Source organism: Podarcis gaigeae (assembly GCF_964106915.1).
Source record: "Podarcis gaigeae genome assembly, chromosome: 8".
Lineage (NCBI taxonomy): Eukaryota > Metazoa > Chordata > Lepidosauria > Squamata > Lacertidae > Podarcis > Podarcis gaigeae.
In genome coordinates this window covers 75,480,717-75,495,321 of record NC_139684.1, presented here as the reverse complement: position 1 = coordinate 75,495,321, position 14,605 = coordinate 75,480,717, and the positions used below count along the sequence as shown (strand labels likewise).

Sequence of the window (14,605 nt, the reverse complement as noted above, 5' to 3'; positions counted from 1 at the left end):
GAGACTACAATTCCCATCATCCCTGACCACTGGTCCTGCTAGCTAGGGATCATGGGAGTTGTGGGTCAAAAACATCTGGAGGGCTGAGGTTGAGGAAGCCTGGTTTAAGGCTCCTTCCTCATTCTGAGAAGTGTTTCTCTTTTCTTCTGCAAAACTCCCCAGTTGCATAAGAATCGGAGATGGTAACCTACAGTCAGTGTACCAAGGGTTTTAGAACAAATTTGTGAATTTGGAGAGGTAGCAGGTTTCAGACTTGACAAAAATAAGACAAAAACAAGGCAACAGAGGACTATTGCCCTTATTTCCTGTTTGCAGGCTTCCCATGGGCATCTGATTTGCCTTCAAAGATGCCTCAGGTAGATGAGTCTTAATTTTCTTGAGTGAGGGGTAGCCCCTCCATCTGAGTACCTCTGGGCCAAGGGTAGACAACATAATGCCCTCCAGATGTTGCTGGCCTCCAACTCCCATCATCTTTGATTGTTGGCCAGGTTGGCTGGCTGCAGCTGAAGGGTTTTGAAGTTGTTGTGTAGACACTCGATTCACCTTGAGCTCTTTATTCTGGAGAGTAATCTCTGATCTCATGAGAGCGAGAGAGCCCTCCAAACACCATCCAGAGCACAGCAATATTTATACATTGCTGATTGCACGAAGCACAGAGACTTCCTCAAATATAACATGGAAAGTTTGAAGCAATATTTCAGCATGTTCCAAAATAGATGCTCGTCCTTTAAATTCAGCTTGCATAGCAGTTTCTGCTGCTGTTACTGGCAGTTGGGGGTAAAACATGCTAGAATATTTTTGCACAACTTTTATTTGTAGCTAAGCAGTACATGGATAATCAAATGCCATCCTTACCGTCCATTCCGTGTTACTTTCACTTCTCTGATTGACTAAGGCTAGGTTCAATATTCTTGATCCTTAATCCTGAGCCAAACTTTATTGATTTCTCTAACAAAGTCTAGCAATATCTGGAGGTATAGGAGCCAAGTCCTAAGGGCCAAGGTCCGTTTGACACCCCCCATAAAATATCTGAGGGAGCTGCCCCCCCCCGCCCAGGTTGATGGGCATTGCCATTCAAATGGTGTGTGCGCACACCGTGTTGTCTTGTGATTGATTATGTGGAGTGAGAATTACCTACTTATTTATGCTACAATTGCCACATAATATTTCTTCTGCATTTGTAATAAATTGCCTTTTGATTGTGGCAGCACCTAAACTCTAGAACTCCCTGCTGATTGACATCATGCAGGAACCTTCACTGTGCTCTTTTCACTGCCTGCTTAAAATTTTTTTTGTTTAGGCAATCATACTCAGATATGTAGAATGTTGACACGTGTTAATGTGGGTGTTTAGGTTTAAGTGTTTTTAAATGTTTCAAATACAGTGGTACCTCAGGTTACATATGCTTCAGGTTGCAGACTCTGCTAACCCAGAAATAGTACCTCGGGTTAAGAACTTTCCTTCAGGATAAGAACAGAAATTGTGTTCCGGCGGTATGGCGGCAGTGGGAGGCCCCATTAGCTAAAGTGGTGCTCCAGATTAAGAACAGTTTCAGGTTAAGAATGGACCTCCGGAACGAATTAAGTACTTGACCCAAGGTACCACTGTACTTGATGATTTCATTGGTTTAGTCTCTTTGACAGCTTTGAGGGTAATGTTTCCCTTTCTTCCAATCACGTTGTATATAAATTTTACTGAAATATACTCAGAGTCGCAAAGTGATTTCATGCTCTTTATTCAGCTCATAGTGGTGAGGAGGAATGAATGAATGTCCCCTCAAAGTATCTGCTTTATATACATTATTTACACAATGGGCTGCACATGATTGGCTAATTCTGGAATTCTACTGTAAGCCAATCAGGTTGTGGATTCACTTATATCTGGAGCATGATTGGGTGGTTCCTGCCAACCAATCATATTGCTGCATTGTTCTAGGACCAATCAAACTGCTGCATTCTGAATCCTATTGTTCTAGGACCAATCAGACTGCTGTAATTTGGATCCTATTGTTCTAGGACCAATCAGACTGCTGCAGTTTGGATCCTATTCAACTCAGTACATAACACCCCTCCCCTCTAAGTTCCAGTCCTGCCCGGGAGGTCGCATTCATAGTCCTCGAGGTACGCCGGCGGCCTACGTGTGCGTTGTGGCCTGGGGTGTTCCCTGGTCCGGGGTTCAGGTTCTGGCTCGTGTTCCAAGGATGCTGGCTGTGATGGGCCTGTTTGGTCTGGCGCAACCGGCTCGCTCATTCGTGGTTCTGGCTCCGGTGTCCTTTCAGCCTCGCAGGTCCTCTCTGTATTTACTGATTCTGCCTCTCCTGCTTCCCCATCCTGCTCTATGGGCCTCACTGCCCCGCTGTTCCCTTGGGACTCCTCTGACCTTTCCTCCTCCTGGTTTTCTCCCGGGAATCGTCGCCGTATCTGGTCGCAGTGGCGGCGCCAGCATTGCCCCCCATCCGTTAGCACCTTGTACGACACGGGGCCAGTGACCCTGGTGACTGTGGCAGGTACCCATGCTGGGCCTGCCCCAAAATTCTTTGCGTACACTGGGTCCTGGGCCTTGAAGGTCCGGGGGTTCCTGCCTTCCCCCACCACTACCTCATCCTGAGCTCTATCGGGGTGAAGGCGGTCCAATCTGATTGCAAGGCGCCGACCCATTAGTAGTTCAGCGGGGCTCCGGCCAGTTGTTGAGCTGGGGGTGCTGTGCTGTGCTAGGAGGAATGTGGCAAGGCGGTACTCCCAATCCCCTTGCGTCATGCGGCGAAGGGTGTCCTTGGTGGTCCGCACCATGCGTTCTGCTTGGCCATTGGTGGCAGGGTGGAATGGCGCCGAACGGATGTGGCGGATGGCGTTCTGCGCTGTGAAGGTTTGGAATTCTCCTGACGTAAATGCAGTCCCATTGTCTGAGACGAGAGTGTCAGGGAGCCCGTGGGTTGCAAAGAGCCTGCGTAGTACCTGGATGGCTGCGGATGTAGAAGTGGACGGTACCAGTGCAACTTCCAGCCATTTGGTGTAGGAGTCCACCACTATGAAGAATGTTTTCCCCTGAAAGGGGCCAGCGAAGTCCACATGCAGGCGTGACCATGGTGCTCGGGCGGACTCCCAGGACTGGACTGGGGCCCTTGGGGGATCTGGGCGGGATTCTTGGCAGGCCTGGCAGTGTTTGACCCAGGCCTCTATCTCTCGGTCGATCCCTGGCCACCACACATAACTCCTGGCCAGGGCCTTCATTCTTACTACCCCTGGGTGTGTCTCATGTAGGGCTGTGAGGACCCTTTTGCGGAGGGGCTGGGGAACAACAACCCTGCTTCCCCATAACAGGCACCCCTTGTGGGCCGACAGTTCATGTTTGCGGGTTGTGTAGCCAGCGAATTCTGGCCCAGGACTGCTGCTGGGCCATCCCCTCCACACCCAGTCCAGGACCCGGGAGATGACCCTATCTTTCTTGGAATGGTGTGCAACTTCTTGTGCCTGAATGGGGCGGTCAGGAAGCAGCTCCAGGCTCATAACCTCTTGTGCAGGTGCTGGGTCGGGGCCTGTTTCTGGTAGTGGTAGCCTGCTGAGGGCGTCCGCATGGCCCATCGCCTTCCCCGGGCGGTGAATCAGTGCATACTGGTAGCTGGCAAGGAAAATTGACCACCTGAGGACACGAGGAGACAGCACTTGGGGGGTCTGCTTTTCGGGAGCAAACAAGCCAAGCAACGGCTTGTGGTCAGTCACCACGGTGAAGGGCCGCCCGTACAAGAAATCATTGAATTTTTTTACTCCCTTCACGATTGCGAGCCCCTCCTTGTCTATTTGCGAGTAGTTCCGCTCGGTTGCGTTGAGTGTCTGGGAAAAGTATGCTACCGGTACCTCTCTCCCATCCGGGAGTTGGTGTCCCAGGACAGCGCCAATGCCATAGGGCGAGGCGTCGCATGCTAGCACCACCGGCAGCCTCTCGTCGAAGTGTGCCAAGACCGAGTTTGAGACAAGCAGGTCCTTGACTGCCTGGAATGCAGCCTCCTGGCGCTGGCCCCACACCCAAGGGGCCCGCTTGTCCAGGAGTCTGTGTAGGGGCTCCGCTACCGCCGCCTTGTGGGGAAGGAAGGAATGGTAAAAGTTCAATAGTCCCAAGAAGGCCTGAAGTTCAGTCTTGTTCTTGGGCGCTGGGGCATCACAAATGGCCCGTACCTTGTCCCCAGTTGGGTGGACCCCTTCTGCGTCCACCATAAATCCCAGAAAGTCCACCTGAGGCACTCCTAGTAGACATTTTTCCCGCTTCACCTTGAGACCCGCCATCTGGAAACGGTGCAGAACGGTGCGGAGGCAGTCCTCAAACTCCTCTGGTGTGGGCCCGGCAATCAACACATCATCGAAGAAGGGGGTGACGCCAGGAATCCCTTTAAGGAGCGAGTCCATTAGATTCTGGAATATGCCTGGTGCCACACTGACACCGAATTGCAGCCGCTTTACCCTGAACGCTCCTCTGTGCGTCACAATTGTCTGTGCCTCTGCTGTGGCCTCATCTACTGGAAGCTGTTGATATGCTTGGGCCAAGTCCAGCTTGCCGAAAATTTTCGACCCAGCCAGGGTGGCAAGGACATGGCTGACCACTGGCACTGGGTATGCATGGGCCGTGAGGGCCTTGTTTATGGTACATTTGTAGTCTGCGCAGATGCGGACTGAACCATTAGGCTTGACGGGTGTGACGATTGGGGTTTCCCAGGGGGCATTAGGCACCGGCTCCAGCACTCCTTGCTCCACAAGCCGGTCCAATTCCTTGTCTATACGGGGTTTCAGGGCGAACGGGACCCGGCGGGCCTTTAGCCTGACCGGTCGTACTGCGGGGTCAAGCTGTAGAGCAATGGGGGGGCCCGTATACTGTCCCAATTTCCCATCGAAAACCTCTGGAAATTCCTTGCATATGGCATCCACGTCCACTTGTAAGGTAGTGTGGTTCACCCCGGTGATGGCTAGCCCCAGTGGTCCAAACCATGCCAATCCCAGTAAGCTAATGTAGGGGCCCTTGACCACAAGCAAGTCCAGTTGCCGCGTCCGCCCTCGGTATTGCACCCTGAAGGTCCCCACCCCCATTGTGGGGACCTTACGTTTCTGGAAGTCCCGGAGGGTGAATGGGGCCGGCCTGAGTTTGGGACCCCCAGTAGGACACAGTTTCCTTAAGGTCCTTGCCGAGATTATGGATAGATTTGAACCCGTGTCAAGCTCCATGCGGCATGGGGCCCCCTCTATCCGTACCTCTACATAAATTTTCTCTATGTTGGGGTAGGGCAACTGGTATACCTGGACGTCCGTGAGCTCCATCGAGTTGCCTTGGTGCGTTGGGCCCCGGGCCCTGGGGCTCTTGGATTGGTCATCTGATGCCTGGCGTCGGGTGGGCCGAGCCCGACACACCCGGGCGATGTGTCCCAATTTTCTGCACTGCCTGCACTCTACGTTGCAGAAACGGCAGGTCCTCCTCTCGTGACTTTCCCCGCAGCTTGCGCAGTTCCCTCCTTCTCGTCGAGGCAGCTGTGGTATGTGAGCTGCTTGAGTGTGCTGCTGTACTCGGTGCACTTCCTCCCTGTCAGATCCTGAGTCGTCGGTGAGGTCTTCGTGGTGAACCCTCGGTTGGGATGGCAGGCTCGGCCGTGCCTCTTGTGTCGACCTCTTGGCAGCTTCCGTTGCCAGGGCCTCCTCCAGAGCGACCTGGAACGTTAGGTCCTTCTTAGCGTAGAGGCGTCGTTGCAGCTTCTCATCCTTCAGGCCACCGACGAGGCGGTCCCGAAGCATGTTCTCCAGCTCTGAGAAGTTGCAGAACCGGGTGGCTTGGCGGAGAGAGGTCACAAACCCAGTTATGGTTTCCCCAGGGGCTTGCCGCTTTGCGTAGAAGGCATTTCGACGAGCCACCACTGAGGGCTGTGGCGAAAAGTGCCCCTTAAGCTGTTCCATTATTGTTTTGTATGGAACAGTAGCGACGTCTTCAGGCGCAAGGAGAGCCCGGGCGATTTCAAATGTCTCCTCTCCGCAGACGCTGAAGAATATCGCCCTCTTCTTGGCGTCTTCTTCATCGGTGACCCCTTTGGCTTCTAGGAGGAAGGTAAAACGGGAGGCGTACGCTTCCCAGTCTCCCGTTGCTGGGTTGAACGGCGAGAAGCTGCTGTCGGTTGCCATTCTGAGTTCCTTGTGTCCCGGAGCTGAAGCAGTCTGATTGGTCCTAGAACAATAGGATCCAAATTGCAGCAGTCTGATTGGTCCTAGAACAATAGGATTCAGAATGCAGCAGTCTGATTGGTCCTAGAACAATGCAGCAATATGATTGGTTGGCAGGAACCACCCAATCATGCTCCAGATATAAGTGAATCCACAACCTGATTGGCTTACAGTAGAATTCCAGAATTAGCCAATCATGTGCAGCCCATTGTGTAAATAATGTATATAAAGCAGATACTTTGAGGGGACATTCATTCATTCCTCAGTACATAACATTTACGAAATAAATAGATTCCATCCAGTTTTGGCCCTGACCTCTGTTGGCATGCCCTGCACCAAAAAAAGTTTGCTTATAAGGAAATATGGCTTTCAGACTGAAAAGGTTTTCCCTCACCTTGCTGAATCTGATCACCACACAAGTTCCTGCTGACGGAAGCAAGGAAGTGATCACACCTTGAGCTCCTGAAGGAGTGCCTCTCTCTGGACATGCAAGTCTTGTACCAGTGAGCACCAGAGCCTGACCTCCTATTTGTCTTCATTTTTCAGGGTGCTTCTTCCAGTCAGAATGTTCCTCAAATGCACCAAGGTGCTGGATTCTTCAGAGCTGCTTCTCTGCAGGCAGACTTTGTCACAAAGCAACAGGGCAGCCACTGCAAATGAGAGAATTTATAATAGGGGCACAGCCCTGTAATCACAATACAGTCATACCTCAAGTTGAATGTGCTTCGGGTTGAGCACGTTCGAGTTGTGCTCTGCGCAACGCGAAAGCACCAGAGCGTGTTACTTCTGTGTTTCACCGCTCACGCATGAGCAGGTGCTCAAAATGACATCATGCGAAAGCGGCGAAATGTGACCCATGAACGCGCAGGCGCGCCGTCACATCTTGTGGATCCCGTTCGCATGCTGAGGTACCACTGTACTAATATATCAAATGATACCTGAGGTACAGGAATTGATTCCTATTCCCTTACAGATTAACCACACAGGTGCATAATTTCAATTTATGTTATACAAGGTGATATGCAGGCAGAAATATTATTCAGCTACCGTTTTTCTGACTGACTCCATTCTACTGGTTCTAAGCCAATTCATTTTGGAGTCTTTGTCCACAGGAAACATGTTGACCTTTCAAAATGCCCTGCCTTGCCCTCCAGCGGTTTTATGACAAGCCAAGAGAGTTGTGTGCATCTTTGAGTGCTGCCTCCCAGTGGTGATAGAGGTAATTAATGATCAGTTGCATTCTTGGAGAGTTTCCAGCCTTCCCCAATATGGCGCTGTTCAGTTGTTGTTTGGCTCATCCCCCCTGACCATTGCCATGCTGGTTGGGATTGTTGGAGTCCAATAACATCTGGAGGGCACAAGGCTGAGGAAGGCTGCACTGTTAGGTGAGAGGTGAAGGAATGTCAGGGACCATGCTGAGGAGGGCTGCACTGAGGAGGAATTGCGGGGGAGCCACCCCCTGATTCTGATTCTGATCCTGAATCTTCCCAGGAGCAGGGGGACAGTATAGATTTGGAACAGTAGTTTGCAGAGGGGCAAAGTTCAGAAGGCAGAATCTGGGAAATGCTGCATGGGGAACAACTAGGAGATGAAACACTGGAAGAGAGAGGGTTAACAGATTCACAGTCATTATACAGCATTCTTCTGCTCTCCCCAAGGTTGAGAAGAGCTCAGAAAATCTCAGAACAGAAAGCGCAGAGAGTACAAACTCAGATTACAAAATGCAGAAGTAGATTAATAGAGACGGAGGTGGTGTGAACCTTAATTGGGAGCACCACTATTCTAGGAGATGTGTCCTTTATTCTCTCACTGTGATTATTAAAGATTCTAACTGGTAAGATGTTCCTTTTGTTTGATCCTTTCTTTACTGCCATGGGGGAGGAAGCCAATTCCCCGAAGCCTGACAAGGAACTTGGAAGCTGACCAATGTACCTGGCGATTGGTCAGCTATGGGTCAAGGGTATTTACCCAATGTGGGTGAACCCTGGTGGGCTTAACTGGCAGTGGTACACATGATAGGCAACAGTAGCACTTCAAGCAGTGTCAAGCAGCTTGGGCAGACAACTAAAATTTCCCACAAATCACTGGGTTGAGGCATGATGCCTCAGAAGCATTGTGGGAAATTTAAACAGCAGCTCTCATCATCCCCCCCACCCTACCTAAAATTACTTGAGAGTGCCAGGATGCAACATGCTCCAAAAGGCTTTCTTCTCTCTCTGGACTTTGCGTCTTCCACCACGTCTTTGATTCCATTCTCTGATTGGCTCAGAAACCTGGAATATGATTGGCCTTCTGCCTCCTGGTGCTTCTAGAATCTCTACAACAGGGGGTCCTAAGCTGTGGTCCATGGACCAGCCATGGTCTGTGAGTTTCATTCAGGTGGCATGACTTTGAAAATACAATTAAGAATCATACAGTGTTTGCCACAGCACTTTACAATTGCTACAACAGATGAAAAAATCATGGCCATCAGTAATTTTCAAGTGCATCCACTGCTCTAGAGAGCATGGGGTGGGGTGAAACTATGAAAGAATTACTAAATTTAAGAAATAGAAACATGCTTGTGAGCAAGGATGGATCCTGCAGCTCTGGGCTGGGTGGAATGTAAGGTGTGCATAAACCAGGGGTCCCCAAACTAAGGGCCTCGTTTTTCTGGCCTGTGGTGACCCCCGCCACCTGCTGCTGCCGCCTGCTCTTACCGGCACAGCACTGCGCAGCTGCCCATTTCCGGGTTGGAGGAGCACCTGAAATAGCTTGTGCGCATGTGCAAGCATTATTTTTGCATGCGCAAACATTGTTTCCGGTGCACATCCGGGTTGGAGAAGGCCCATGCACATGCACACAAGCTATTTCCAGTGCTTTCCGACCTGGAAGTGTGCCAGAAATAGCGTGGGCACACACTCCCCCGCCCTCCGGCCCGCCGCGCAATCGGTGCTGGAGACACCGGCCTGAGGCATGGTAAGTTTGCTGACCCCTGGCATAAACTGATAACAACATGCAACCAATCAGCTACAACCAGCCATGCCCTGGCACCCTCTGATCTTTCGTTCCACCGGCAAAAATGAGAGACCTATCCACGGGACACTAACACAAAAACTCATACACTATGTAAGGAAATGAAAGTTTACTGTTGCTCCCCCTCCTTTCTTTTTCATCCTCTCTCTTTCTCCCACCCCCCAATTTCTCTTTTCTCCACAACTCCACATTATGAACTTATATAATTTCTCCAAGTTGTAACGATAACTTCTCCAACTGAATGGCATAATTCAGTTCACTACAATTCCAAAACAGAGACACTGAATACTACTGTTGTTACTCAGGAAAATCTTTCATGAATACTGAATACTACTGTTTTCATTCAGTGAATACACTGAATACTACTGTTGTTACTCATGAAAATCTTTTAATAGAAACAAATTGGGCAGGGGAAGAGGCACCCTAGATTAAACCACATAAGGTCTAGTTGACAAGAACACAGAGACTCTGGCAGTTTATCTCAAGGTGTGCTCAGCTCCGAAGGAAGCCTGTTGAGCAAGCAGGGAGCAAGGGGGGGGGGGAGCTTTGCTATTGTGAGTATCTTTTTGTGCTAAGTTGTGCTATATACTTAGTAGCAAGAGACGTGTGTTTTAGCTATTGCTGGCCCACATGCCCTATTTGCATTGGTGAGAGTAAGTTAGAGAGTAAGCTCTGAGGTTGTTTTTGTTTTTACAAGCAAGCGGTATAAACATCTGACAAGACAAGTGGAGTGGAGTGGAGGACTCCCTGGTCCTGAATGGGGTAACTGTGCCCCTGAAGGACCAGGTGCGCAGCCTGGGAGTCATTTTGGACTCACAGCTGTTCATGGAGGCGCAGGTTAATTCTGTGTCCAGGTCGGCTGTCTACTAGCTCCCTCTGGAACGTAGGCTGAGACCCTACCTGCCCGTGGACTGTCTCACCAAAGTGGTGCATGCTCTAGTCCTCTCCTGCTTGGACTACTGCAATGTGCTCTACGTGGGACAACCTTTGAAGCTGGCCTGGAAACTGCAACTAATGAGGAATGTGGCAGCTAGACTGGTGACTGGGAGTGGCTGCCAAGACCATATCACACCAGTCCTGAAAGACCTACATTGGCTCCCCATACATTTCTGAGCACAATTCAAAGTTTTGATGCTGACCTTTTAAAGCCCTAAAGAAGGGGTCGGCAAACTTTTTCAGCAGGGGGCCAGTTGACTGTTCCTTGACCTTGTGGGGGGCCAGACTATATTTTGGAAAAAAGTATGAATGAATTCCTATGCACATTATGTGTTATAGCTAATGACTTGCAGTTCAAACCTCCTCATGTGCACAGTGGAAGTGGGCTGGATGCCAAAGTACTGTCGCTGTTGCAGCCAAGACGGATGTTCAACAGAACATCCAGTACGTTTCCGAGCACAATTCAGCTGGACTTCTGAGAGATCCCCGCCCTGCTCCTGCACGCTCGCAATTAGGAGTGGTATCAGGCAGCTCAGCTTGGGAGAGCGAAGCCTCCACTCCACTTCTGAGAGATCCCCGCCTCCATTCCTGCTTGCACACAAGTAGGAGTGGGATTGGGCAGCTCAGCTGAGGAGCGCCTGGCTGCCCTCAGGTGCTGCAGGGGCTCTCAGCAACTATTCAGCCTGACTGCCTTCAGGGGGTTGCAGGTGATCTGAGGTGGAGGTGGGGGCTCCTTTAAACCTCTCCCTTGAGGGGAGTGCAGCTGCGAACCCCACAATGGAAAGTGTGACGGAGTCTGCACCTCGCCAGCTGATGAGCCCCGATCCAGCTCTTGCTCCCGTGCAGAAGTGTGGCACCCAAAGCAGAAGTAAAATTACAATATAAAAAAACCACAAGATACATAATAAAATAAAGCTAGATCAAGCCTGAGGTTTCCTGCACAAACATTATTGAAACATTCTTAGTAGTGAGGTTGTGGTCGACACAAGTTAAGTCCTGTTAAGAGCTACCATCTACCCCAGTGGAGGCTGGGTTTGGATAGAGCACAATTTCTTTCAGGAACTGGCTGCTAATACACCATTTGGGAGTTCCCTCAGAACGAAATGTTCTTGCTGACAAGCATCTGTAGCTTCCACCTAAGCTGCTCATATTGTAACAAAACAAAGGGAGGGCTAAACTTAACAATAAGCCAGTTTTTCATAATGCAGAACTCAGGCCCCATCCAAACAACACATCTAAACAGTCCTGAACACAGGACTGTGGCAGTTTATCTCAAGGTGTGCTTAGCTCCCAAGGAAGCCTGTTAAGCAAGCAGTGAGCAAGAGGGAGGGAGGGGGGAAGCTTTGCTATTGTGAGTATCTTTTGTGCTAAGTTGTGCTATATACTTAGTAGCAAGAGACGTGTGTCTTAGCTATTGCTGGCCCACATGCCCTATTTGCATTGGTGAGAGTAAGTTAGAGAATAAGCTCTGAGGTTGTTTTTGTTTTTACAAGCAAGCGGTATAAACATCTGACAAGACAAGTGGAGTGGAGTGGAGGACTCCCTGGTCCTGAATGGGGTAACTGTGCCCCTGAAGGACCAGGTGCGCAGCCTGGGAGTCATTTTGGACTCACAGCTGTTCATGGAGACGCAGGTTAATTCTGTGTCCAGGTCGGCTGTCCACTAGCTCCCTCTGAAACGCAGGCTGAGACCCTACCTGCCCGTGGACTGTCTCGCCAGAGTGGTGCATGCTCTAGTCCTCTCCTGCTTGGACTACTGCAATGTGCTCTACGTGGGACAACCTTTGAAGCTGGCCTGGAAACTGCAACTAATGAGGAATGCGGCAGCCAGACTGGTGACTGGGAGTGGCTGCCAAGACCATATCACACCAGTCCTGAAAGACCTACATTGGCTCCCCATACATTTCTGAGCACAATTCAAAGTTTTGATGCTGACCTTTTAAAGCCCTAAACCAGGGGTCGGCAAACGTTTTTAGCAGGGGGCCAGTTGACTGTTCCTTGACCTTGTGGGGGGGCCAGACTATATTTTGGAAAAAAGTATGAATGAATTCCTATGCACATTATGTGTTATAGCTAATGACTTGCAGTTCAAACCTCCTCATGTGCACAGTGGAAGTGGGCTGGATGCCAAAGCACTGTCGCTGTTGCAGCCAAGACGGATGTTCAACAGAACATCAAGTACGTTTCCGAGCACAATTCAGCTGGACTTCTGAGAGATCCCCGCCCTGCTCCTGCACGCTCGCAATTAGGAGTGGTATCAGGCAGCTCAGCTTGGGAGAGCGAAGCCTCCACTCCACTTCTGAGAGATTCCCGCCTCCATTCCTGCTTGCATGCAAGTAGGAGCCGGATCGGGCAGCTCAGCTGAGGAGCGCCTGGCTGCCTTTAGGTGCTCTCAGCAACTATTCAGCCGGACTGCCTTCAGGGGGTTGCAGGTGATCTGAGGTGGAGGTGGGGGCTCCTTTAAACTTCTCCCTTGAGGGGGGTGCAGTTGTGAACCCCTCAATGGCAAGTGTGACAGAACCTGCACCTCGCCAGCTGATGAGCCCCAATCCAGCTCTTGCTCCCGTGCAGAAGTGTGACACCCAAAACAGAAGTAAAATTACAATATAAAAAAACCACAAGATACATAATAAAATAAAGCTAGCTCAAGCCTTAGGATTTCCTGCACAAACATTATTGAAACATTCTCAGTAGTGAGGTTGTGGTTGAGGCTGGGTTTGGACAGAGCACAATTTCTTTCAGGAACTGTCTGCTAATACACCATTTGGGAGTACCCTCAGAACAAAATGTTCTTGCTGACAAGCATCTGTTGCTTCTGTCTAAGCTGCTCATATTGTAACAAAACAAAGGGAGGGCTGAACTTAACAATAAGCCAGTTTTTCATAATGCAAAACTCAGGCCCCATCCAAACAACACATCTAAACAGTCCTGGTTTCCCCCACAGAATTCTGGGAGCTGTTGTTTGTTAAAGGTGCTGAGCATTGTTAGGAGACCACAGCTCCCCTTAAAGAACTACAGTTCCCAGAGTTTCCTGGGAAGAGCAGTTGTTAAACCACTCAGAGAAACATAGCTCCATGAGGGGAACATATGTCTCCTAGCAACTCTCAACACTCTTAATGAACTACAGTTCCCAGAATTCTCGGGGGGGGGGTACTGCTTTAAATGTATAATGAAGATGGGGCCTCATTGGGCAGAAGCCCCTTGATAATGAGGAATAGGGATGGAAAGATTGATCTGTTTCCATTTCTTTCTGTTTCTCATTTATCCAGCCTTCAGTTCTACACTTTTCTGCACCAATTCAGAATTTAGCAGTGTCAAAATACAGACCAAACTAGTTTTTTCTCCCCCTTTCCAGGAAGCTGCCTGGCAGAGGAGCCCAATAAAAGAGAGTTTTGTTTCTGGATTGCTGTGCGAGAAATGTAAGATGAAGAAAGAAAAAAAAGTTGAGTTCTGCAAGTAGTTTGCAAGCTGGAGAAAGGGGTGTCAGAGCAACGTGAGCAGGCACCTTGAACCCAACATTACAGCCTGGGACTAATTTTGGACTCACAGCTGTCCATGGAGGTGCAGGTCAATTCTGTGTCCAGGGAAGCTGTCTACCAGCTCCACCTGGTACGCAGGCTGAGACCCTACCTGCCCGAGGACTGTCTCACCAGAGTGGTGCAAGCTCTAGTTCTCTCCCGCTTAGACTACTGCAATGTGCTCTACGTGGGGCTACCTTTGAAGGTGTCCCGGAAACTGCAACTAATCCAGAATGCAGCAGCAAGACTGGTGACTGGGAGTGGCCACTGAGACCATATAACACTGATCCTGAAAGACCTACATTGGCTCCCAGTACGTTTCCGAGCACAATTCAAAGTGTTGGTGCTGACCTTTAAAGTCCTAAACAGCCTCGGCCCTATATACCTGAAGGAGCGTCTCCACCCCCACTGTTCAACCTGGACACTGAGGTCTAGTGTCGAGGGCCTTCTGGCGGTTCCCCCACTGAGAGAAGCAAAGTTACAGGGATACAGGCAGCAGCCTTCTCGGTAGTGGCGCCTGTCCTGTGGAACACCCTCTCATCACATGTCAAGGCAATAAGCAACTATCTTACTTTTAGAAGCCATTTGAAGGCAGCCCTGTTTAGGGAAGTTTTTAATGTTTAATGCTGAATTGTGTTTTTAATGTTCTGTTGGGAGCCACCCAGAGTGGCTAGGGAGATCCAATCAATCAATCAATCAATCAGTCAATAAATAATTAATAAATTTCCTGGTGTTCCTCAATTTTCTAATGTCCTTCTTACCCTGCAGTACCTATTGCATTATAGAACTGTAGCATGTTGTCCTGAATTTCATTCACACCAGTGGCCAGTGTCACTGGACAACATCACTATTCCATCACTCTTTCCACATGTCCATGCACCCAGAAGGAACTTTGTGCAAATACACTGCCTCAAAGTTTGTCACATTACTCCCACAATTTCTCTGG

The 14,605-nt window shown here is 49.8% G+C and overlaps 1 protein-coding gene across 1 annotated transcript in view; it reads left to right on the top strand.

The window, feature by feature from the left end:
- The window catches only part of LOC310851730 (phospholipase A2 inhibitor 25 kDa subunit-like), a 1,159,037-nt gene that overhangs the window by 1,094,657 nt on the left and 49,775 nt on the right, over nt 1-14,605 (top strand). The window lies entirely within an intron of this gene.